Consider the following 23,306-nt stretch of genomic DNA (forward strand, 5'->3'; position numbering starts at 1 on the left):
CGTATTGATGCCTTTTTTAATTTAAAAAAAAAATGTTTTTTTTACATTTATGGATCATTAGTCATCCGGGTTTGCCGGCTCATTTTTGTTTCCTCTGGTAGGGAAAATACATTTTGAAGTCTCAATAGGCAGCTTTTTTGTCTATCATTAAGCACCGGTTGTATGGTTATACATTGCAGTCAGAGTGATTAAATCAGTGTTTCCTATTATTTTCAGCCTTTCTCAACACTGATTGAAAAGTTGCAAAATGCTGCTGGGTGACATGATGTTCTAATTAGCACATTTGTGACATCATAGCATTCTGTCAGATGTGTTGGCCCTTTCACACATCCTTGCTCGTGACATGCTCGTCATCCATGCTTTCATAGATAATTTTACATTTAAGTTGTTATACTGAAAATTGCAGTGCAGTCCATGCATTTGGTAGCTGTGCCACCTTTTAATACCACCACTATTACATCACAATTCTAAGAAACCATCAATAGCCTACAATACAAAGTAGCAGTTCAGAATTAATGTTTAGCTAATAACATCCATCCATCCATCCATCCATCCATTTTCTAAGCCACTTCTCCTCACTAGGGTCGCGGCCGTGCTGGAGTCTATCCCAGCTATCATCGGGCAGGAGGCGGGGTACACCCTAAACTGGTTGCCAGCCAATTGCAGGGCACATACAAACAAACAATCATTCCCACTCACATTCACACCTACGGTCAATTTAGAGTCTCCAATTCATGCATGATTATTAAGGGCCATATTCTCGTCATTTTTGTACCCTCAAGCCAGGTTAGGACTTTAGGTGGAGCAACCCCAAAATGTGGGTGGTCCCTGTCAAATCTGGTCGCATTCTCCCATGGACTGAAGCACTTTTCCTATTCCGCACTCCAGAGATTGGAGAAAAGGTAAAACTGTGAAGGTAAAACCTCATATTGCACATTTTGATTCAGGCCTGGCGATAGCTGACTCGTGCTGACGGTGCAGGACACACTTGGCCCATAACGCTCATCGACGCTTACCGACTGCCCAACGGCCGTAATCTGCCCTGCCACATTACACTGATGGCTGAACGTCGACATACTGTATATTAGATTAATTGGTGAAAAATATCGGCGTCAGTGAACCTTTTTTAATCTCTGTGAGAAACTTTTCAGCAACAAAACATGCTACTGGTGGCTTGGCGTGCAGGGCTCTCACTATTCCAAAAACTACAGTCATTGTAATGGTGCAATGGTGAGTTAGATATTGAATCATTTGTTTTATTTGCTTCTATGTTGGTCATCCAATACATTAAAGTGATTCACCCGGTCAGTGGAGCAAGAAAGTTTGGACAACCTTTTTTAGTGATGGACCTGGATACATGCCATCAATCATCCATCCATCCATCCATTTTCTGAGCCGCTTCTCCTCACTAGGGTCGCGGGCGTGCTGGAGCCTATCCCAGCTGTCATCGGGCAGGAGGCGGGGTACACCCTGAACTGGTTGCCAGCCAATCGCAGGGCACATAGGAACAAACAACCATTCGCACTCACAGTCATGCCTACGGGCAATTTAGAGTCTCCAATTCATGCATGTTTTTGGGATGTGGGAGGAAACCGGAGTGCCCGGAGAAAACCCACGCAGGCACGGGGAGAACATGCAAACTCCACACAGGCGGGGCCGGGGATTGAACCCAGGTCCTCAGAACTGTGAGGCTGACGCTCTAACCAGTCGGCCACCGTGCCGCGCCATCAATCATAAGAACTGTATTCTGATTAAATAACTTTTATTGGATTTATTTCATATGTAGTAAAAAAAAAAAAAAACACATGCTCTTCTTCAAAATCTAGTGTGTTAGACGGAGCGGCGCACACTTGCCACTGGCAACGACACATCCTCTATGTAGGGTATTTTTATATTTAAAGTGTGCTTTATTTTTTTTCTGTGACATCACAAGTCTAAGGAAGACTCCATGTCCGATGATTTACAGTCAGCCTCAGGCTTCAGTGAGGCACACCTCTTTGATGGTTGCGCACAAATGTTACGCACCGTGGATGTGTCAGAAGTCTAGATGGGAGAATGTGCATGGATGTAAAGCGTGCAAGCCAGGCGCGTAGAAAAAAAGAAAATAAGACCCTAAATATATTCATGTGTGCTGATTGCCAAAGACGTGCTGACGTTGTCGAGGGCCAGCTGAATTGCTCAGAAAAAAAAAGCGAGCAACCCGTTAGGGGTCGCCACAGCGTGCCATCCTTTTCCATGTAAGCCTATCTCCTACTTCCTCCTCTTTAATACCAACTGCCCTCATGTCTTCCCTCACGACATCCATCAACCTTCTCTTTGGTCTTCCTCTAGCTCTCTTGGCTGGCAGCTCCATCCTCATCACCCTTCTACCAATATACTCACTATCTCTCCTCTGGAGGTGTCCAAACCATCGAAGTCTGCTCTCTCTAACTTTGTCTCCAAAACATCTAACCTTGGCTGTCCCTCTGATGAGCTCATTTCTAATTTCATCCAACCTGGTCACTCCTAGAGCGAACCTCAACATCTTAATTTCCGCCACCTTCAGCTCTGCTCATGAAATGCTCATTATGGTCACAAATAAGGTAGGTAACAAGGTCATTACGAGAGAAGTTTGTTTTTTTAAAATAAACTACTATTTATTGTTGTTATTTTATGAGAATTTTAGCAATAATCATGGAAGTTGACACAGATGATTTGCTTTCATGGGCCACATGAAATGACTTGGTGGGCCAGATTTGGCCCCCGGGCCTTGAGTTTGACACCTGTGGTCTTGAGGCTGTAGAATTTAGTGACAGCTCTTTAATTCTGTTAATGAAGTGCATGCATACCTAATGTAGAGTCTGTTGACGGTATATGTGCTTTATATTCACTTAAGTCTGAAAAAATTCATAATAAAAAAAGTGTCTTTATTAAAGTTGAGTTGCATCAAATAATGGCTCAAAGTAATATTTCAAGCTTAGACCTTTGCCAAGTGGCTCTGAATGTCACTCGAGAGCTTGAGACTCAAATGCCACAATGATTAGACATCCCAGGAATGAGAACTAGTCCTTCATATTTTAATGCTTGAATGTTTTATTGATAGGATTGTAAAGATTAATTGCAGAAATAAAAAACAACCTTGGGCACGCAGTCGCACAATCAACCTATCTATTGTTAAATCGCTATATAATATACAATTATCATATAAACCTACAAAATAATACCCTTCTAAAAGCATCAATCAAAACTCAACTTTTTTTTGTAAAATCAGAATTTGTAAGGCGTCTTTTGGATTAGGTCTCATTATACTGAGCAGGTATACCTAATGAAGTGTTCAATTAAGATGGATAGATTCTGCAAAGAAATTGAAAGAGTCTCAACTACCGCACCTAAGGATGCTGGATAATCTCATCTCTTTAAAACAGGTGGACTAATAAATTTGCTGAGCAATGTAGCGAGAGGGTTTACACATGCGTCACAAGTGAGGCCCATTTACAAGACATCGGTATTGCATATGCTTGTGCATGTAGCGTTAATAATTGAAACAACTCAGATGCACACGAGCATGAAGTCCAAACTTGCAGGGACACAAGGAGGATGTCGGCTGTCTGTGTGCTGTGCTCATGCTTGTGCTCGCGCTACCATGCCTTAAGCAAAGTGCTTCCTTCGAGGAAGTCAGCCAGTCATTAAATAAGCAGCAACCAATTGAAAAGATGAAAGCGCAGCAACTGTTTACATCTGTGGAGTGAACAAATGATGAGGCCAGATCCTCGGAATGAAACAAAATCTGATTTTGAAAGCTTTTGCTTTATTATGCATGTTGTTCATTTCCTTCTGGTGTCGTCAGTCTTGTCATAATGCGGTATCTCTTTGAACATCATGGACAGGAAAGAAATCATTCTCCTGGATTTAACAGATACTTTGTGAGAGTACAGTATATCCTGTGCCATCTTCATGCCTCTACTCACCCGCCGCCTATCCCCTTGTTCTCCTTTTCATGGGCTGCAATCACAGTCTTCTCAGCCACCCACGTGTTGTAAACTGTAATTATAAACTTGACTAAGTGGGGCTGTGTCGCCTGAGCCGAACACTGAGGAAATGTAGACTTAATCAACTGCATTTTGCTCATCCACTGCGACTGCGCTGAAGTCGTAGAGAAGTGATACTTTTACACAGCACATACAGTATCCTGCTGCAATGTTGGTATCGCATACTCTTGAGTTGACTGAAGTTGTTGACTGTCAGGGACAACATGGTCTCCTCTACTATCTTAAAACACAATCAGAGGCACTGACTTACATTTACAATGTAAATTAGTAATATAATATTTGTTCCATGAAATTGTATTAATTGACTCCTGACAGTATCTTCTATTCGGGGAGTATGGTGGAAGGCCAAAATTGAGGAATTCTTGATTAATATTGAACCACTCGATATCCCACACAATGACATAAACAGGATACTCTGCCTGTTAATAATTCTGCTGCTCACGCCCTAACACAATATCTTGAAGATCACCCAAAAATTTGTCAGGAGATGTTGCGTGTTGTACGGCCCCAAAGATTGTTGATGGCAGCATATAACGTTACATTGCTACCAAACTGGCCAGGGACTTGGCCAATCACGTGCCCAACTCTCCTCCTCTTTTTGATCAGATTGAAGACAGTTTAAATTATATGAAAGATTATAAAATATAGTCATGTGGTCATTCTAAGGAATCCAGTTCTCTATATGGAGAAATACATATAGTAGTTTTGTATGTGGTACAGAAATACACACTAATACTATATAGAGTAGACGGCAGTATAAAGCACCTTACTTACCCTACTGCAATCTTTGCTTCTTGTCCCTCTTTGAATTGCATTCAAATGGCACTGTGTACAGTTGTGTCATCCATATTCTGTATTCAAATGGCACTGTGTACAGTTGTGTCATCCATATTCTGTTGCGTTTGAGGACATGCTCAATGATGGGAAGGGTGACACGGGTGAAGCCTTCGAAACTCACATTGTCTTGAATGATTTTCTTCTGTACTTCATGCAGTTTGATTGCATTGTTCTGATGGATCATGTCAACAGTGAGGGTCTCTTCCCCCTGATGCCGCAGTCTTGCAATTCTACAAAAAGAGAACATTCAGTTACAAAAATATACATGCAGTACTAGGTTTACAGATATATTGGAAAATTGATGTAATGAAACACCTTTTTACAGCATTGTATAGAGTCACACTGTAAACGTACGTCATGAAAATACCAATTGCCTGTTTTCCTCTCTGAATGTTCGGACTGTGGTGGACACAGTAAATATATTTAGGTTGGGGTGCACTCAAAGTCCTGCTTCCCTCATTGTCAATCCGCGGACAACAATTTGGTCTATAAAAAATAACATTTCTTTGTCTTATACTGTACCTTCTCTCGCTCCCCTTTGTTCCCAAACATCTAATTTTAGTCTGATTTCATGTCAGACAGTCACTTGGGGGAAAGCGTTTGTCTTTTTATAACTGTAGCTGCTGTCCCTGCTATACACCCCTTGGCCGCTCAGGGGCAGTGTAGTGCAATACATGCAGGGAGCGGCATATTTACAGCAAGCTACAAAAGAGTAGAAGAAGAAAGTCGCAACAAAACTTTATTAAACTCGTTTTTACACAGATTAGGAAGTGAATATTGTTATGTGTTGCTCTGGTGTTTGTGTGTGAATATTTGTTATTTGAAGGTAAATCCGTCCCGTTATCTAATGCTAATGTTAGCTAGCCTGTCAATAGGGTTTTCCATTGTTAGCATTAAGCTGGCGATTTCTTAATGATGTGTCTTGTAATCAAATATACAATGTGTGTAAATATTTATGTTGTGTGTTTAGTTTTACAGTAAACTCCAACTGGGGTGTCAATAAACAGCTTAAAGCACACTCAGGGAGGGCTGTGAATTTTGCTGTTCAGCTCCTTGTTAGAGAACGTTCATTCAAAGATTATATCCTTAACTTTTTGGGAGAAGTGTACATACAGTACTTTTTGCGACATTTTCTTTGGTGGTGTGCTGGGAAATTTTTGTAATACAAAACATGTGCCTTTGCTCAATAAAGGTTGGGAAACACTGCTATAGAGGTCTAGTTGAATAATTAAGTAGGTACGGTTGAAAATGTAACAATTGATGTAGCATAGAAACATTAGTTACTGTTCCAAAAGTCATATTGAGTTACACTGTATGATGTATTGCACGCCACGTTTCAGAACATCCCCCGGTGCTATTGATTAAAAACGATCCGAGATGAATTAATGTTGAGGCACTGTGTGCGTTCCTGACGTCAGGCCCATTCCTCTTTCGATTTGGTCCGCCATGGCTGCCTTTTGCCACACATAACAAATACGGTCATTTCCTTGCTAATTCAAATCCAGGCTCGGGTTGAGCAATTCAGCCGGGTGACCATGAAACTCCAAAGCTGACACTGGTGCCAGAAAGCAATGATGAGAAATGGCACACAGGTGCTGCGCTTGTCGCTGATTCCTTCATTACATTGCTTTGCCACCATTACGCCTCAAACTGATTACAATTCAGGGCCAACACAGGACTTGGTCAAATGGAAAGACCACAACCGACAACCATAAAGTAGATATCGCTGCTTTAAAATTATATAACAATGCTGACGGACCATGACTCAATAACTCTGGTGGGGGTATGGATGATGGTTTATTTCGAGTATAATTGATGAGACATTTTCTGGTCTGTTAGACTGGAGAAAAATGGTATTAACATGAAACATGGATTTCCAATATGAGGAATGGTGTTGACGGCAGTGAGGAGTTCCCATGCCATTAATTCACTATGCTGCACTGACATATAGGATCCTAATGGCCACCCTCAAGTCTAATGTGTACGAGTGTGTGTGTGTGTGTGCGTGTGTGTCTGTGTGTGTGTGTGTGTGTCTGCGTGTGACTGTGTATGCATGCGTGTCAATGTGTGTGCGTGTGCGTGCATGCGTGTGTGTGAGTGTGCATGCGTGTGTGTGCATGTGTGTGTGTGTGTGTGTGCATGCGTGTCAATGTGTGTGTGTGTCTGTGGGTGCGTGCGTGCATGTGTGTGTGTAATCATGTGGGTGGCTGTGTCGCGGCCTGACCATTTGACATAATAGGATTTTGTGTTGTTACAGCAACCGCAATCAGGTGTATTGCCATGCCACAAGAGCCCAATTGTCCTGAAAATAGTCTTAAACAGGCCATTGTGAGACCCTCATCTGCTACTGTGGCAACAAATCTATTATAGGTGCAAAGGCTAAGCCAGACAAGGACTGTTCTCGTAACTAATCACAGGAGTATGATTAGACGACCATACTGTACACATTGCACAGGACTTTGCAGTCGTTCAAAAGCAGATTCTACAGCTATGGCTCTTTACTGCCTCACTACACTCTGATTCCTTTGATGACTCTGTTAACATGAATGGCCCCAAGGCACGAAAGTGATGGGAGGAAAAACTAAAACAAAGCAAAACTTAAAAAAAAAAAAAAAAAAGCTAATGAACTTTGAATTGTCCAAGCACTTTATCAGGTTGCAACCCAATGTGGTGTGAAAAAAAACTCCTTTAATGCCTGCAAGAAATGTTTTTTAATGAATATACATCCATCCATCCATCCATTTTCTGAGCCGCTTATCCTCACTAGGGTCGCGGGAGTGCTGGAGCCTATCCCAGATATCAACGGGCAGGAGGCGGGGTACACCCTGAACTGGTTGCCAGCCAATCGCAGGGCAGATTTAAACAAACAACCATTTGCACTCACATTCACACATATGGGCAATTTAGAGTCTTCAATCAGCCTACCACGCATGTTTTTGGATGTGGGAGGAAACCGGAGTGCCCGGAGAAAACCCACGCTGGCACGGGGAAAACATGCAAATTCCACACAGGCTGGGCCGGGGATTGAACATGGTCCTCAGAACTGTGAGGCAGACGTTAAATTGTCAGTTTAATGCTAAGAGTCAATGGAAAACCCGATTGACGAGTTGGCTAATATTCGCATTTGGTCACGGGAGGGCTTTACCTTCAAATAACAAATATTCACACACAAATGTTATACTACCACGTACAGACAGGTAATATAACAATACTCATGGGCATATATTCTTCCTAATCTGTGAAAAACGAGTTTATTAATATTATATCATGACTTTCTTCTTCTACTCTTTTTCAGCGTACAGTAAACGAATAGCTCTATGCATGCATCGCACCAAACTGGGGCTAAGAGACGAAGGCGCACACAGCAGGAACAGTCATTAACTGTATAAAAACACACACTTTTCCTGACTGTGACATCAAATCAGACTAAACTTTTCCCGTTCAATTAGGATTACCAAAATTATTTCCATTTGCTAAGTGCAAGAATAATAAATGTTTAGGCTGTAATAGACAATGACAATACAATCATGGCTAAAAGTATTGGCATGTTTAAAGCCATTAATGTATTTTTTTTTTCTATTACAACCCCAATTCCAATGAAGTTGGGACGTTGTGTTAAACAAAAATAAAAACAGAATACAATGATTTGCAAATAATGTTCAACCTATATTGAATATACTACAAATACAAGATATTTAATGTTCAAACTGATTAACCTTATTGTTTTTAGCAAATAATCATTAACTTTGAATTTTATGGCTGCAGCACGTTCCAAAAGAGCTGGGACAGGGTCATGTTTACCACTGTGTTACATCACCTTTTCTTTTAACAACATTCAATAAACGTTTGGGAACTGAGTACACTAATTGTTGAAGCTTTGTAGGTGGAATTATTTCCCATTCTTGCTTGATGTAGAGCTACAGCTGTTCAACAGTCCGGGGTCTCTGTTGTCGTATTTTACGCTTCATAATGCGCCACACATTTTCAATGGGAGACAGGTCTGGACTGCAGGCAGGCCAGTCTAGTACCCGCACTCTTTTACTACGAAGCCACGCTGTTGTAACACGTGCAGAATGTGGTTTGGCATTGTCTTGCTGAAATAAGCAGGGGCGTCCATGAAAAAGACGTTGCTTGGATGGCAGCATATGTTTCTCCAAAACCTGTATGTACCTTTCAGCATTAACGGTGCCTTCACAGATGTGTTAGTTACCCATGCCATTGGCACTAGCACAGGCCCATTCCATCACAGATGCTGGCTTTTGAACTTTGCATCCATAACAGTCCAGATCGTTCTTTTCCTCTTTGGCCCGGAGGACACGACGTCCATAATTTCCAAAAACAATTTGAAATGTGGACTCGTCGGACCGAAGAACACTTTTCCACTTTGCATCAGTCCATCTTAGATGAGCTCGGGCCCAGAGAAGCCGGCGGCGTTTCTGGGTGTCGTTGATAAATGGCTTTTGCTCTGCATAGTAGAGTTTCAAGTTGCACTTATGGATGTAGCGCCGAAATGTATTTACTGACATTGGTTTTCTGAAGTGTTTCTGAGCCCATGTGGTGATATCCTTTACACATTGATGTCGGTTTTTGATGCAGTGCCGCCTGAGGGATCGAAGGTCACGGGCATTCAATGTTGGTTTTCGACCTTGCCGCTTACATGCAGTGATTTCTCCAGATTCTCTGAACCTTTTGATGATGATATGGACCGTAGATGATGAAATCCCTAAATTCCTTGCAATTGTACGTCGAGGAACATTGTCCTTAAACTGTTCGACTATTTTTCTCACGCATTTGTTCACAAAGAGGTGAATCTCATCCCAGCTTTGCTTGTGAATGACTGAGCAATTCAGGGAAGCTCCTTTTATACCCAATCATGGCACCCACCTGTTCCCAATTAGCCTGTTCACCTGTGGGATGTTCCAAACAGGTGTTTGATGAGCATTCCTCAACTTTCTCAGTCTTTTTTGCCACTTGTCCCAGCTTTTTGGGAACGTGTTGCAGCCATAAAATTCTAAGTTAATGATTATTTGCTAAAAACAATAAAGTTAATCAGTTTGAACATTAAGTATCTTATCTTTGTAGTGTATTCAATTAAATATAGGTTGAACATGATTTGCAAATCATTGTATTCTGTTTTTATTTATGTTTAATACAACGTCCCAACTTCATTGGAATTGGGGTTGTATTTTAATATATTGCTATTTTAGTTGTTACTAATTTATTTTTTGGTTGGTCTTTTAAGTTAGATTTAAAGTTAAGTTTTGGCAGTTAAATAAATACAAAGTTTTGAAATAAATGAAAAATCATGTTTATTAATCATGATTCCAATATCAATCAAAATAATCGTGATTATTTTGTTCATAATCCCCCAGCCGTAGTGTAGCATCCCCCCCCCCATGTCACACTGCGCAGGCGGGCAAAAGCTGCGAAGCAAACCCAAACAAACATATCAGATCACATACCAATAGCACTCACCATAAATAAACTGAAAAAAATTACAGCTAATCTATAAGATTGTATCGGCAGTGATCAGCGACTGTCACTCACGGATTACCGGAACCGAAATCGAAGCGAATAAAACCCTAATCGGAGCACCCCTAATTATACATACAGTGTGCGCAACATCAAGACGCAAGATAAAGCATTGCTGGAATGTCAGTGCTCATTAAAGCTCATAAATGCGTAATTATTAATTTGTGCAATTGCAATACCTTGATTTTAGTGAGGTTAGTAGAGAGTCATTGCCATGAATGCAATGCACTAGTAATGTCTTCAAGGGGCTTAAATAATACAGTATAAGGACCCTAAATATGAAATAATCACTAAAGCTTAACATTAGTTAGTACAAGTTCTGACAAGGCCACCACAACCTGGCTCATGGCAGCCCGACAGGGCCACCACTCAAAAAGGCTTAACGTCAGATCTTGTTACAGAGTGGTCAAACACGCAAATATTTGGAACCCAAAGCAACACAAAAGAAGATGCAGTTTTAGAGATTCTATTCATCAAAAGGAGCACACTAATGTGAGAAAACGACTACAAACAGAAAGTGACATGACACAAGGTCAACGTGAAAACCATCTCACCAACAGGTACTAAATAAGGAAGGTGGACAGAGCCACAGGAGGAAAGCACTAAAAGTAACGAGAAAAATAAACTCTTACCTTCACAAGGCAGAGGAACAAGAACAGAAAGACACAGTAGTACTTACGAGCAAACGGCTGACGAAAATAATTACTGGCAGGATGGAATGAGAGTAGGAATGTGCGAGTGTAACAAAAATGGTAAAGCAATGGCAAAAAGCAATGTACAATTTCTCTGTGTTTTTTTCCTGCCTCTCCCATACTTAAATGCACTGGTGATGACAAATAATCAGCAGCTGCATTGTGGGAGACTCCGCCCACTGAGTTGACCAGATACTGTACCCAACTGTCCCTCCTTCTGGAGTCCAAAATCGACCTCAGGGCGAAAACCGGCTCACTGTTGATCAGGCGTGGAGGTGGACATGGCACCTCTGGAGGACTCAGTGGGGCTGCAAGAAACTGACTTCAGTAACGACACATGAAAAACAGGATGGATCCAGAGAGAAGGCGGGAGCTTGCACCACATGGCAGCAGGATTCACGCTAACCTTCACCTCAAAAGGCCCAATGAAGCGTGGACCTAGCTTTTTAGTAGCTCATGCAACTTTCAAGTCTTTGGTAGAGAGCCACACCTTTTGACCTGTGCAATACCAGGGACCAGGAATCCTGTGATGGCCCGCCAACTGATGGTTGCGTGCCGCTGTCCTGGAGAGCGCGGCATGCGTGTTTCGCCAGACACGATGGGCCCGCTGAAGGGGATGGTGAACAGAGGGAATGGAGATGTCTAATTCCTGAGATGGGAACACAGGAGGCTGGTAGCCATAAGCAGACAAGGGCAACATAACTGTGGCCGAGCTGACGAGAGAATTGTGAGCATATTCCACCCAGGGGAGGTGGAAGGACCAAGACGAGGGATGCTGATGACTAGTGGTTAGTGTGGACGAAATATATTCTGTAAGAGCTTCCTGTTCAGGTTTAGACACTTGGTACAATTTAGCGTTGGGCAATGGCGCACTGAAAATTAAATCAACTCCGCAGTCATAAGGACGATGCGGTGGCAGGGATTGGGCTTGATCTTTACTAAAGACCTGCTTGAGATCATGGTACTCCAATGGTACCGAGTTCAAATTTATAGATTCCAATTCGGGTGAAACGGGAACAGACGTAGGTACTGATTGCAAGCAGCGCGAGTGACGAAACAAGCTCCAATTAGTAATTTTGGGGATGTACCAGTTAATATCCGGGTTGTGCTCGTTAAGCCACGTAAGACCCAAACAACAAGTGCCAATTGGGTTGGCATAACAAAATATCTGGTCTCAGGCACTCCGTCTCATGCATGACAGTGGCGATAATGTCCCTATTAAGATCCCGTACTTCCTTACATTTTGATACGGTTGATCATAATATACTGCTGAACAGGTTGGAAACGTGGATAGGACTAAATGGAACAGTCCTTAAATGGTGCAGGTCTTACCTGGAGGAAATGAGTTATTTTGTAACAATTGGAAGTGTTCAATCTCATCAAATGGCAATGACCTATGGGGTCCCTCAAGGGTCAGTTCTTGGACCCCTCCTGTTCAGCCTGTATATGCTACCCTTGGCTATGCAGATGACACACAGTTACATCTAGCAGTGTCTCCAGATGACTACAGTTCAATTGAGGTGTTGTGTAACTGTCTAAAACAGATAAATAACTGGATGTGCCAAACGTTTCTTCAACTAAACCACAACAAAACTGAGATAATTGTTTTTGTCAATAAAAAAAGAGGATTCGTGTTAGTAATTATAGTGCATAACACATGTCAAATGACCTTAGAAGCGTGTGTTGTTCAGATTTAATTTCATGTTCATAGTTTATTTAAATGCTGTGCACGGGATGTATTTTTTGTGCCTGAACGTCATGGTTCTCATAAGTACCTTTGAAACATGACTGAAAATGTACACTGCTTAACACAGTTATTAGACCAATACCCTATGTAAGATAGTTAGGAATAGTAATATAGTTATTTACATTAATTCCTGAGCAGAAAGCATTATTTTGTGGTTGAATGTTGTGCTTGATTAATTTTTGACTTCTTCAATTTGGGTTTAATCAGATTCAGTTTAAAATTCTACATTCCTGGTCAAAATTTTCAAATGTCAAGAGCTCGCGGAAATTGAGTCTGTGTTAAAACCATCCATGGTGCTGGATGGTCTCGTCTCATGTTTATGACAGGTGGTCAAAAGCATACATTTGTCAAGCCCTGACTGTACATATAAAGACAGAGCATACTAAAAGAGTGTCTAAACATTAGCATGTTAGCATATCTCTCCAAACAAAGCTTAGATTGCTTATTATCTTTCTGGGATAATCTCAGATATTCATCCATCCATTTTCTGAATCCATTTTCTTATCCTCACTAGGGTCACGGGTGTGCTGCCGCCTATCTCAACTGACTTCGGGTGAGAGGTGGGGTACACCCTGAACTGGTCGTCAGCTAATTGCAGGGCGCATAGAAACAAACAACTATTTGCGCTCACATCCACACCTACGGGCAATTTAGAGTCTTCAATCAACCTACCACGCATGTTTTTGGGATGTGGGAGGAAACCGGAGTACCAGGAGAAAACCCACGCAGGCATGGGGAGAACATGCAAACTCTAAAACAGGCAAGGCTGGAGTTGAACCCGGGATCTCAGAACTGTGAGACAGATGTGCTAACCAGTTGTCCACCGTGCCTGCAGATTTATCAAGTAAAAACCTTTGAACTATGAAAGCAGCAAGAGTACATCTTGACAGAACATTCATGTGGAAAATTACATTTGCTAAAAAGACTGCACTTTTTAAATGTCATTATTAATAACAATCTTCACAACCTGTGTTTTAGCCTGTGTGCAAAAAGTGACAGACCTGCATGTTGGCATCCGAATTTGAACAGGGTCACCATTTGTGTCTACCATTTAGAATCCCTCTTTTTCTAGGGCCCCCGCTTTAGCAGTGAAAAGAGCACTCAGGGCCACGTAATGATCAGCTTAGCTTAGCGAGGGCATTTTGCACTTGAATGAGCCATCAGCCATCATTTGGCTCTGCCGGGAAAAACAAGCTCTCCATTCCCATTGCCAATGCCAAACAAGAAGAGTACTGTCAAAGCGAAATACATCACAGATACTTCACCATGGTGTGAGAATGTGGAGAGCTTTCAGTCTGAGCTATTTTTGATGATATGACTCTGAAATGGTATCTGCTAAATGGAGGTAGTGAGTGATCATCGGCCAAAAGACACTAATGTTTGCCATACTGTTATACAAAAATACACTCTTGCACTGGTAATGGCCCTTCCCCAAAGTGACATTGTGATATTTAGTCTGCAGTACCCTGCCAGGTTACGTACGGGTCACTGTCAACGGCAAGGAACATTTCTTCACAGATGCGGACAAGGCAACGGAGTTTGCGCAGCAGCCCCCACAGATTGACGGTCGGTATGAGAATCACCTGGACAGGGACAAAATGCTGATGCGAATATTTCTGAACAATGATTGTTCCTTGCCCATTTAACATGCTACATAATCAATATACTTGGGAGTTTAAACAACTTAACAGCTTGTGCTGTGGCTGGGCAGGTTGTGTTATGTGTTGCCAGAGGACTAGTTATTCGGTTCATGTTAATTAGATTATCTGGTGGTTCTTGTTTTGTGTTTTGCACCACACGAGGCACATACTGAACTTACTTGAATGGAGGTTCATGCTGTTTCTTTTATTTATTTATTTATTTTTAAACGCCCGTTGATTTTCAACTTGCCTGTAGGCATTCACTTATAGGAGCCTGCAGGTTTTTTAATTTTGAAAAAAATTTCCAAGTAATTTTTGGTCAATTAATTTCATTTGTTTTATTTATTTATCTATTTACCTTCCCTTAATAAGGTAACTTTAATTACTTATAACATGGACCTTTTCAACAGGCCCTCCTGTTGTACCATTCCTATATAGGAATAGACTCGCATCTCTTGTTTCTCAAAATTCCAACCGACTGTGTGATTACTTTTACTTTTGCTGCGTATTTACTTGAATGTGGATATTAGCTCAAAGCTTAGACTATAAAGAATCTCCTCTGTATACCTATACTTCTGATATTGTGTCTGTTATTTTTTTTGTTTTCTTTAAATACTTTTTACCTTTCTTTAGTTATGGAGTCGCGCCGTGTACTTTGTTCTAGCATCGGCCAGATATTGGGGGATTTTATGTGTATTTTATGAATGTGTCTATCCATGTAGTTTCCCTGTTCAGATTGATCATGCATTTTGCTCATGTCATACATATTGTTTGCTACTGTATATCCAGGTTCTGACCTGTTTTTTTTTTTTAAACCAACAACACCCCTGAAACCTCCCCAGGTTTTCTTTGGGAGACTCTAAAAGCTTATTTGAGGGGTTGCATTATTTCCTATCAGGGGCATAGAAATAAAAATAATAAAGCTAGGCTTAAAGAATTAGAAGAATAGATTCATCACCTCAATAAACAGGATGCAATAATAAATATAAACACATTTTGGAGTTGAGGCTTAAGTATAATCATATTGTTTCCGCCAAGGTTTCGAAATCATTTCTTTACTTGAAGCAGAGGTACTTCGAATTTGGTGACAAACCAAATGGCCAGACAACTGCGCAAGCTGGAGAATGATCGAACAATTCATAAAATGAAGTCTGAACACTGAGTTCCTCTCACCTCGGATATTAATGAACGCTTTAAAGGTTTCTATGAATCACTCTATTCCTCGAGAACAAACGCAAGGCCCCGTGATATGGAAAACTTTTTGGACAGTATTGATCTTCCTGCCCTTTCACAGGAAGACTGTACCTCCTTAAACAAAAACGTTACTCTTCAGGAAGTGAAGGTCGTGATTAAAAACTTGAAAGATGGTAAAACCCCTGGCCCGGACGGGATCCCTTCTGAGCTATATAAAACATTTGTTGACACACTGGCGCCATACATGCTTAAAATGTATTCATGTACCCTTGAAAAGGGTTCTCTGCCGCAAACTCTTAATGAAGCTGTCATTTCACAAGAGGTTGGTGGGTACAGACCTATCTCCCTCCTTAATGTGGATAAAAAAATACTGGCTAAACCTTTGGCAATTAGACTTAATTAGTACATTGGCACACTGATCCATCCGGATCAGTCCGGATTTGTGCCCAGTAGAAATTCTGCCTCCAATCTTAGATGCCTCTTTAACATAATGTATCATACCCAGTCTAACCTGAATGATCTTCTTGTCATCTCCCTTGATGCCGAAAAGGCATTCGACCAAGTTGAATGGTCATACCTATTTGTGGTGTTGGACAAATTTAACTTGAGGGATACATTCAGTGCCTGGATCAGACTATTGTATAGAAGTCTCCAGGCTAGAATACTGACTAATGGATTATTGTCCTCTCCTTTTAGCCTGTTTCGGGCCACAAGACAAGGATGTCCCCCTTCACCAGTTCTCTTTGCTTTGGCTATAGAGCCCCTTGCCGAATCCATTCATACCGATCCTAATATCTATGGCTTTAATACGTCGGGCAAAACCGATTAAAATTTGTCTATACGCGGACGATGTAGTTATTTATAACCAGACCCCAAATTAGTCTTCCTGTGACTCTTGAGAAAATAAATCTGTTTGGAACGTGCTCTGGTTACAGGATTAACTGGACCAAAATTGAATTGATGCCTATGGGATTAAAGAACCTATCCCTGATACAACATTTACCATTCACAATTTCCATTCAATCATTCTCTTATCTAGGGATTCATATTACCAAGGAATTTTCATCCCTCTTCAAGGCAAACTACACCCCTTTAGTAGCCAAATTGCAGGCAAATATCCAGTTTTGGAGATTGCTCCCTATTTCATTGATTGGCAGAATTAATCCGAATAAAATGATTTTGCTCCCGGAATTGCCGTACCTCTTCCAATGCCTCCCTGTGTTCTTGCCTAAGTCCTTCTTTAAAACATTGGATTCTGTTATCCTCCCTTTTATCTGGGACTTTAAGGGTCATAGAATTATGAAAGACCACCTTTGTAAACCGAAACGTGTTGGCGGGCTTGGTCTCCCTGACTTATGTCTATATTATTGGTCCTTTAAAGTAATTTCAATTTTGCTAAATGACTCTGCTGAAGCACCCCATTGGCTTCAACTGGAGAGGGCGCAATGTCGTCCATATTGCTTGGGTGCTGTGATCCTGTCCCCAGTCAGTTTAGATAGTTCTGTATCTGGTGGAAGCGCTGTCATAAATAGCATGGTACGGATTTGGAAGCAAATTAAAACGTACTTCGGAACCATCTCGATCTCCTTCCTTCTTCCAACCCCTCCTTTTAACCATCTCAACTTGATAATAGCTTCATGAAATGGAGAGAGCTAGGTATTTACACGATGTGGTACCTATATCTGAATGGCAACTTTGCTTCTTTTGCTGAGCTAGAGGAAGCATATAACCTCCCCAGGAGTAATTTTTTTAGGTTTCTACAAATTAGAAACTATGTGCGCACCCACATGCCCTCTTTTGAAAGGGCTTCCCCCTCAGTTTTAGATAGGTGCCTTCTCCAATTTACTGGTTCTCAAAGAAAGGTGTCGCAACTTTACGAATGCTTGCTATCTATTAATCCTCCTTCTATGACTGTAATTAAAGCAGCATGGGAAGACGAACTGGGGATACGGAACCCTGACAAGATCTGGGAGGATAGCCTGAAAGAGGTCATTGTTTGCTCAATTGACTCAAGGCATTGTCTCATCCAATTTCGTGTGATTCACAGTCTCCACTACTGAAAATCAAAACTTCACAAGATACTTCCAGATATATCCCCACAGTGACAAATGCAGCTTAACAGAGGCCAATCTCTCTCATAGCTTCGCCCTCTGTCCCAAGATTCCCAAGCCAACATGATGTTCTAAACGTTCACCTGGAACCTGATCCTACCTTAATTGTGCTTAATATCTCAGAATGCCATATCTACTTTAGAAAGAACACAAAATAAATATATTTCCTATGGCTTGATTACAGCCAAGAAACTTATATTGCTGTTCTGGAAGGAGAAGGAGGTCCCCACCTTTAAATTATGGCTTAGTGAAATGACTGACACTCTCCATCTCGAAAAGATAAGGTTTGCTCTGAGGCGCTGCGAAGAGCAATTTGACAAGGGTTGGTCGCCCCTCGTCCGCTACCTGTGAAACAACCTACAGCAGTTACTTGTTTTGTTGATGACTTCTCACCGTTGTAGCTATACTCCATGGCTACTTCATCCACTATAGACCACACTCGAGCAGAAGGGAGGTAGGGAGGGCATGGAAGGGCTTATTAAGGGGTGCGCTATGTTTATTTGCTTATTATTGTTGGAAATTTCATTTTTTCTAAATGAAAATGTAAATTGTGACTTGCTATTCCATGCTGTTCAATCCTTTCAATAAAACACATTTGACAAAAAAATAAATAAATAAATTTGATGTTTTTTAAAAGCTGCTCTGGGGAACGCTACTTTGCGATTTATTTTATTCCCTGGCGGCACGGTGCGCGACTGGTTAGCACATCTGCTCACAGTTCTGAGGACCGGGATTCAAATCTTGGCCCTGCCTGTGTGGAGTTTTCTCCCTGTGCCTTCGTGGGTTTTCTCCGGTACTCCTGTTTTCTCCCACATCCCAAAAGCATGCATGGTAGGTTAATAGAATACTCTAAATTCCCCATAGGTGTGAATGTGAGTGTGAATGGTTGTTTGTTTATATGTGCCCTGTGATTGGCTGGTGATCAGTTCAGGGTGTACTCCGTCTCTTGCCGAAGATAGCTGGGATAGGCTCCAGCACGCCCACGACCCTAGTGAGGATAAGCATTGCAGAAAAGGGATGGATGGATTTTATTCCCTACACAATGTATAGAGCGACATACCGTAAATAGAGAGTGGCAAAGTCAACCATTGTTGAGCTCTTCATTGATTAAGATCTGGGGGTCTCATAACAGGAACAGCACAGCGGCGACATAGAGGAAAGTGAACCACGGTGCAATAACGATGGCAACAGATTTGGAGGTGCAAGATAATTGCCAGCCCTCTGCCTTCTTCAAGAGGATTGTTTGTAGGCTACAAGAATGATTTGTCGCAAATGTGTTGTCTTGTGCCAGCCTAAAAACCACAAGCTTCAGATGTTCAAAAAAATCCTTCATCTAACTTGAAAAAACATAAAAGTTGGATATATTTTTTTAGTTATCATTAGCTAATTTTGCATTTTTTGTTACTCAAGTCTTGTGACTTTTTTTTCAAAACTACGTTAACATATTTTCACAGCAGAAAAAAGTGGAGCAAATGCTAGCCAGTTCTTGGTTTAAAGAAAAAAAATGTGACATGCAACTATTTTGTGTGCAGGGCAAGTTTTGTTTTTGTTGTGCAGTTATCAAAACTGGTATTAAACAGTATATATAATTCATAGTTTACTTTGGTATGTAACTACATTTCACTCTACTATTTTACCACTCATGATTGGTGTTATAAAGAGTAACAGTGTTGATCATATATTTTCTCATTTCTTCAAACATTCGTCCATCCTCACTCCTCTGTTGTTCTCCTCATCTCCCCGATAGGATCTCTGGTGGGAGGCGCTAATATGTAAAGAGATAAGCCACGATCGAGGACAGATGAGACTGCAAATAAAGAAAAGAGATTTGTCCTAAAAGGGGTTCATGAAATAACAAACACTATTCAACCCAAAAGCTAAGTCATCACAATACCTGGAACAGCTGTGTGAGGTATGCTGAAACACTCGACAAAGTTGTTGCGAAGTTGAGGGTGACATTACTTGGTGCTTGATGTAGCATCTATACGGGAAGATATCAAATATAGAACGGCCAAACATGCATCCAACCCTATTTAAATAACCTTTCAACAGAGGTTAGTGGGATAACACTGACAGTGAGTTGTAAGGCAATTTTGTAGTCTAAAAAGTTAGTTTCCTTACTCTTCTCCATCCTCTACAACAGCCAATTCCTGTGGTACAATTTGCACCTGCAGCTGATCACTTTGTAGCATCCTGATACCTGTGCGAGTATTTTCCCACACAAAACAATTCACACTCCAAAACAATGGCTTGTCCAGAACAACACTAAAAACACAATATTTTGCTTCACAGGTTTTTGCAGTCGTACTTTTGTTCCATTTGAAGATGTTTTTATTTCTCCTGTTTGGATCAGCAACAAAACCAGGCTTTATTAATTAGAAACACTAACACCCCCGCAACACACACACACACACACACACACACAAACAAACATAAACGCAAGCATGCACAGAAGGTCACAGTGACGTTTGAGTGACACTTTTCTGAACTGGCCAATCCTTTTTTTCCTCCTTCAGATCAAAAGGAAGGTAAATAAAATGCTTGGCTTGCAGGCATCTGCTTTGATGTTGCTCCTGTGCACACTCATTTTCGAGCTGTTGAATGAAGTCTGGAGTAAGCAGCACCTCAAATTGTGTCGTGTTTAGGTTCTCAAGCCTGAGGTTACTCCGCCGCAACACAGCGCACATTTTGTCTGTCATATTTTTGATTGCCTACATCGAGATGCCTCAATTTTCCATAGCTGACTTTTTTTGCCTGTTTTGTTAACATTGCATTGGCAGGCAGATAAAGGGGTGAGTATTAATAGAGGTGCACAATTTGCTGCTGATATGTGTTGGTGGCGGTCCGGGGCCTCACTTATCAAAAACTGCTTTGGATTCTTCCTAAAAGTGTATGACACACAAAAGCTGAAAATGGCGTACAACCAAAACCTATCAAATTGTGTGTCTGCACACAGGCACACCTGGAATTTGCCTTGATAAGCAAAAATTATGATAAAATTAAAGCCTTTTTTTCAGTGGGGGTACTGTCGCAAGCCAAGCCACATGGCTGACAGACGAAACTGGAAAAGCACTGTTCAATCGTTTATTGCAAATAAAATACAAATAACACAAATAAGATAAAAGAAGTTGGACTCAGTCGTCACTGGCTGATGTGCACTTCTTCTACTAACAACATGGCTGTGAATAGAAAGAAGTGTTGCTAACTTAGGAAGTTGATCGCTATATTTAACGGCTTTTCCAACTGCTCCAGTGAGTATTATATATATATATATATATATATATATATATATATATATAAATATAAAAGACTGGCAACTAGAAATAGACAACACGAGCGCAATTATTGTTTTCCATGTGCCGAGAAACAAGCCAGTTGCAAGGCAATCATGGAATCAATTAAGCTGAAAATTACAAAAGACATGGTGAACCATTTACACATTGAAAAAGCACCGATTTGACCACGTTGGGAACTTTTGACAAGTTATGTCCTACCAAGTTGTGGTCATCTTTGCCTCACCTGTACAACGTTACATGAGAGAAGAGCTTGAGAACGCCAGAAAGACTACCCACATGCATGGATGTCAGATTTATGTGATACATCACAATCACATCTGAGTTTTTAATTAGCCCAAAGCTAAGTTAGGGAGGAGTATGCACTTTTAAAAATGATACAAGATGATAATTTCTTGCATTTAGCAAATCCCGAAATTCGGCATGCGGACTCCAGGTGTTACCCGCCTTCCCAGACTGCAGTTTAATAACCACCGTTCAATACTAAGCAACCTTCTAGTCTGTGAATACTAAAAACCAAACATTCTGACAAATGAAGATCGCAAGAAATACACTGATTTGCTGACTTGCCCACGTGACCGAAGTGCGTCGTAGCCGTTCAGTGCGGAAGTAATGTCTAGAAAACAGTGGCTGCGTGGGTTGTAACTGTTTACGTAAGGGATGTACGTTAATCGCCCAATAAAAAAAAAAATTGTGCTAACAACAATTGAGAACTGTCGGACACATCATCATCACTTTGCTCGCACCTCACCTGTCTGTCAGTTTGCAATCGATCAGGTGAGAGGTGCCCCTGGCGCTGCTTTCTTCCCCCCCAAGCATAACAAAGCCCGGCAGTCTCCGGTAGCCGCAGTGGACCTCCGCTTCGCGCAGCGCGCGGCTCACGTTCCAACTGCAACCTCGTTGCAGATGAGACAAGTTGGCTTGGCATTCATAAACGCAGGTGGGATGTACGCATACTTTCTTTCCGCTCTTCTTTGCACTTCCTACAAAGATCAAAATGTTCCTCGATTTCTTTGTCCAAAATCACACGTTCAGAGGATTTCAACACGATTGACGGGTACCTTCACGTGATGAACTGTTATTGTTATTGTTTTGTGTGAAGTTTGATGTAAATCTGACAATTAATTTGCTCTCGCCGTGGTCAGGAATGAGAAGGCTCGAGTGGACGCCGGCATTAAAAATGTGCTGTGTAAACGTCACATTTTTGTCGCAACTATTCAGTCATTTTTCGAAGGTTTCAGTCACAAATTTCCTCTTGATTTACACTGATTTATGGACGAGTAAATTGGGCCATTTTGCAACACATTTGAGTGGCATAAAATCATTAATCTTATGAGATTCTCACAAACTTTATTTGTGTTTCAAATCTCTATCCGATGATATCATGTATTTTGATATACTGGTGGTTTTACATTTTTAGAAACATACCTACTAGATTCGTTATCAACTTTTCCTCGACTGATAACGACTGATATGTTGTTAGCTTGCTAGCTAGTGATCTTGAGTTAATGTCACGTCATCCCAACATAAAGAACCAACAGCATCACGTGAAAATAGGCAGCATTACTAATGGAGAGCCAAATCATTACAGTAGGCTTAAATGTCATTTAAATGACTAATACCTTAATTAGGCTCGAAGTGTTTATTATTTAAAATGGCAATGATTTAATGGGCAGCCGTGGCTCAATTGGTAGAGCCAGTCGTCCAGTGACCGAAGGGTCGCTGGTTGGAAGCCTGGCTCTGACTGTCCACTGTTGAAGTGTCCTTGGGCAAGACCGAACCCCAAAGTGCTCCCATTGGGCCTGGCATGGCAGTAGGTGTATGAATGGGTGAATGTGTAAAGTGCTATAGGGCACCATGGTGGTGTAGTTAAAGCGCCATATAAGTGCAATCCATTTACCATTTAACCAAAGTCAGTGTGTGTAAGTGATTAAAGACAGCCACCTCTTTATTACCAGTTTCACGGCATTGTGAGGAGCAGCAGTTGCTGATCCCTGATCTAACATGTAAACTCCACACAGGAAAGCAGGAGCCGAGATTTGAATCCCAAACTTTGGAACCGCGAGGCTGACGCTGAGGGCTACTTAAATTGTAACTAAATATTGTACTAGCGCTATGCTCTAGTGTGATGTATTCATCAGGTTTATAGTCCTCTTCATTTCCTCTTTTGGCACGTCGTCTCAGCAGCATCTCCCAGGATGTAGACATCATTTATGCAGGAACTTCTGTAAC

At 41.3% G+C, this 23,306-nt stretch overlaps 2 long non-coding RNA genes across 5 annotated transcripts; both read right to left on the reverse strand.

Annotated features, from left to right (window-relative positions):
- Nucleotides 1-3,075: 3,075 nt before the first annotated feature.
- On the reverse strand, nt 3,076-21,956 carry LOC133482236 (uncharacterized). Of its 4 annotated transcripts, none has more exons than XR_009789732.1 (4): nt 21,826-21,956; nt 4,987-5,095; nt 4,803-4,879; nt 3,076-4,020 (listed from the first exon to the last, which is right to left on the reverse strand). It is a non-coding gene; the product is annotated as an uncharacterized LOC133482236 (long non-coding RNA). The 4 variants fall into 4 exon arrangements; XR_009789731.1 differs by having other exon boundaries at nt 4,803-4,921; XR_009789729.1 differs by having other exon boundaries at nt 3,076-3,882; nt 3,948-4,020; nt 4,803-5,095.
- On the reverse strand, nt 18,881-21,531 carry LOC133482245 (uncharacterized). The gene is made up of 3 exons (XR_009789733.1): nt 21,301-21,531; nt 19,676-19,762; nt 18,881-19,588 (listed from the first exon to the last, which is right to left on the reverse strand). It is a non-coding gene; the product is annotated as an uncharacterized LOC133482245 (long non-coding RNA).
- Nucleotides 21,957-23,306: the final 1,350 nt, after the last annotated feature.

The sequence above is a fragment of the Phyllopteryx taeniolatus genome, chromosome 1 (genome assembly GCF_024500385.1).
Source record: "Phyllopteryx taeniolatus isolate TA_2022b chromosome 1, UOR_Ptae_1.2, whole genome shotgun sequence".
Lineage (NCBI taxonomy): Eukaryota > Metazoa > Chordata > Actinopteri > Syngnathiformes > Syngnathidae > Phyllopteryx > Phyllopteryx taeniolatus.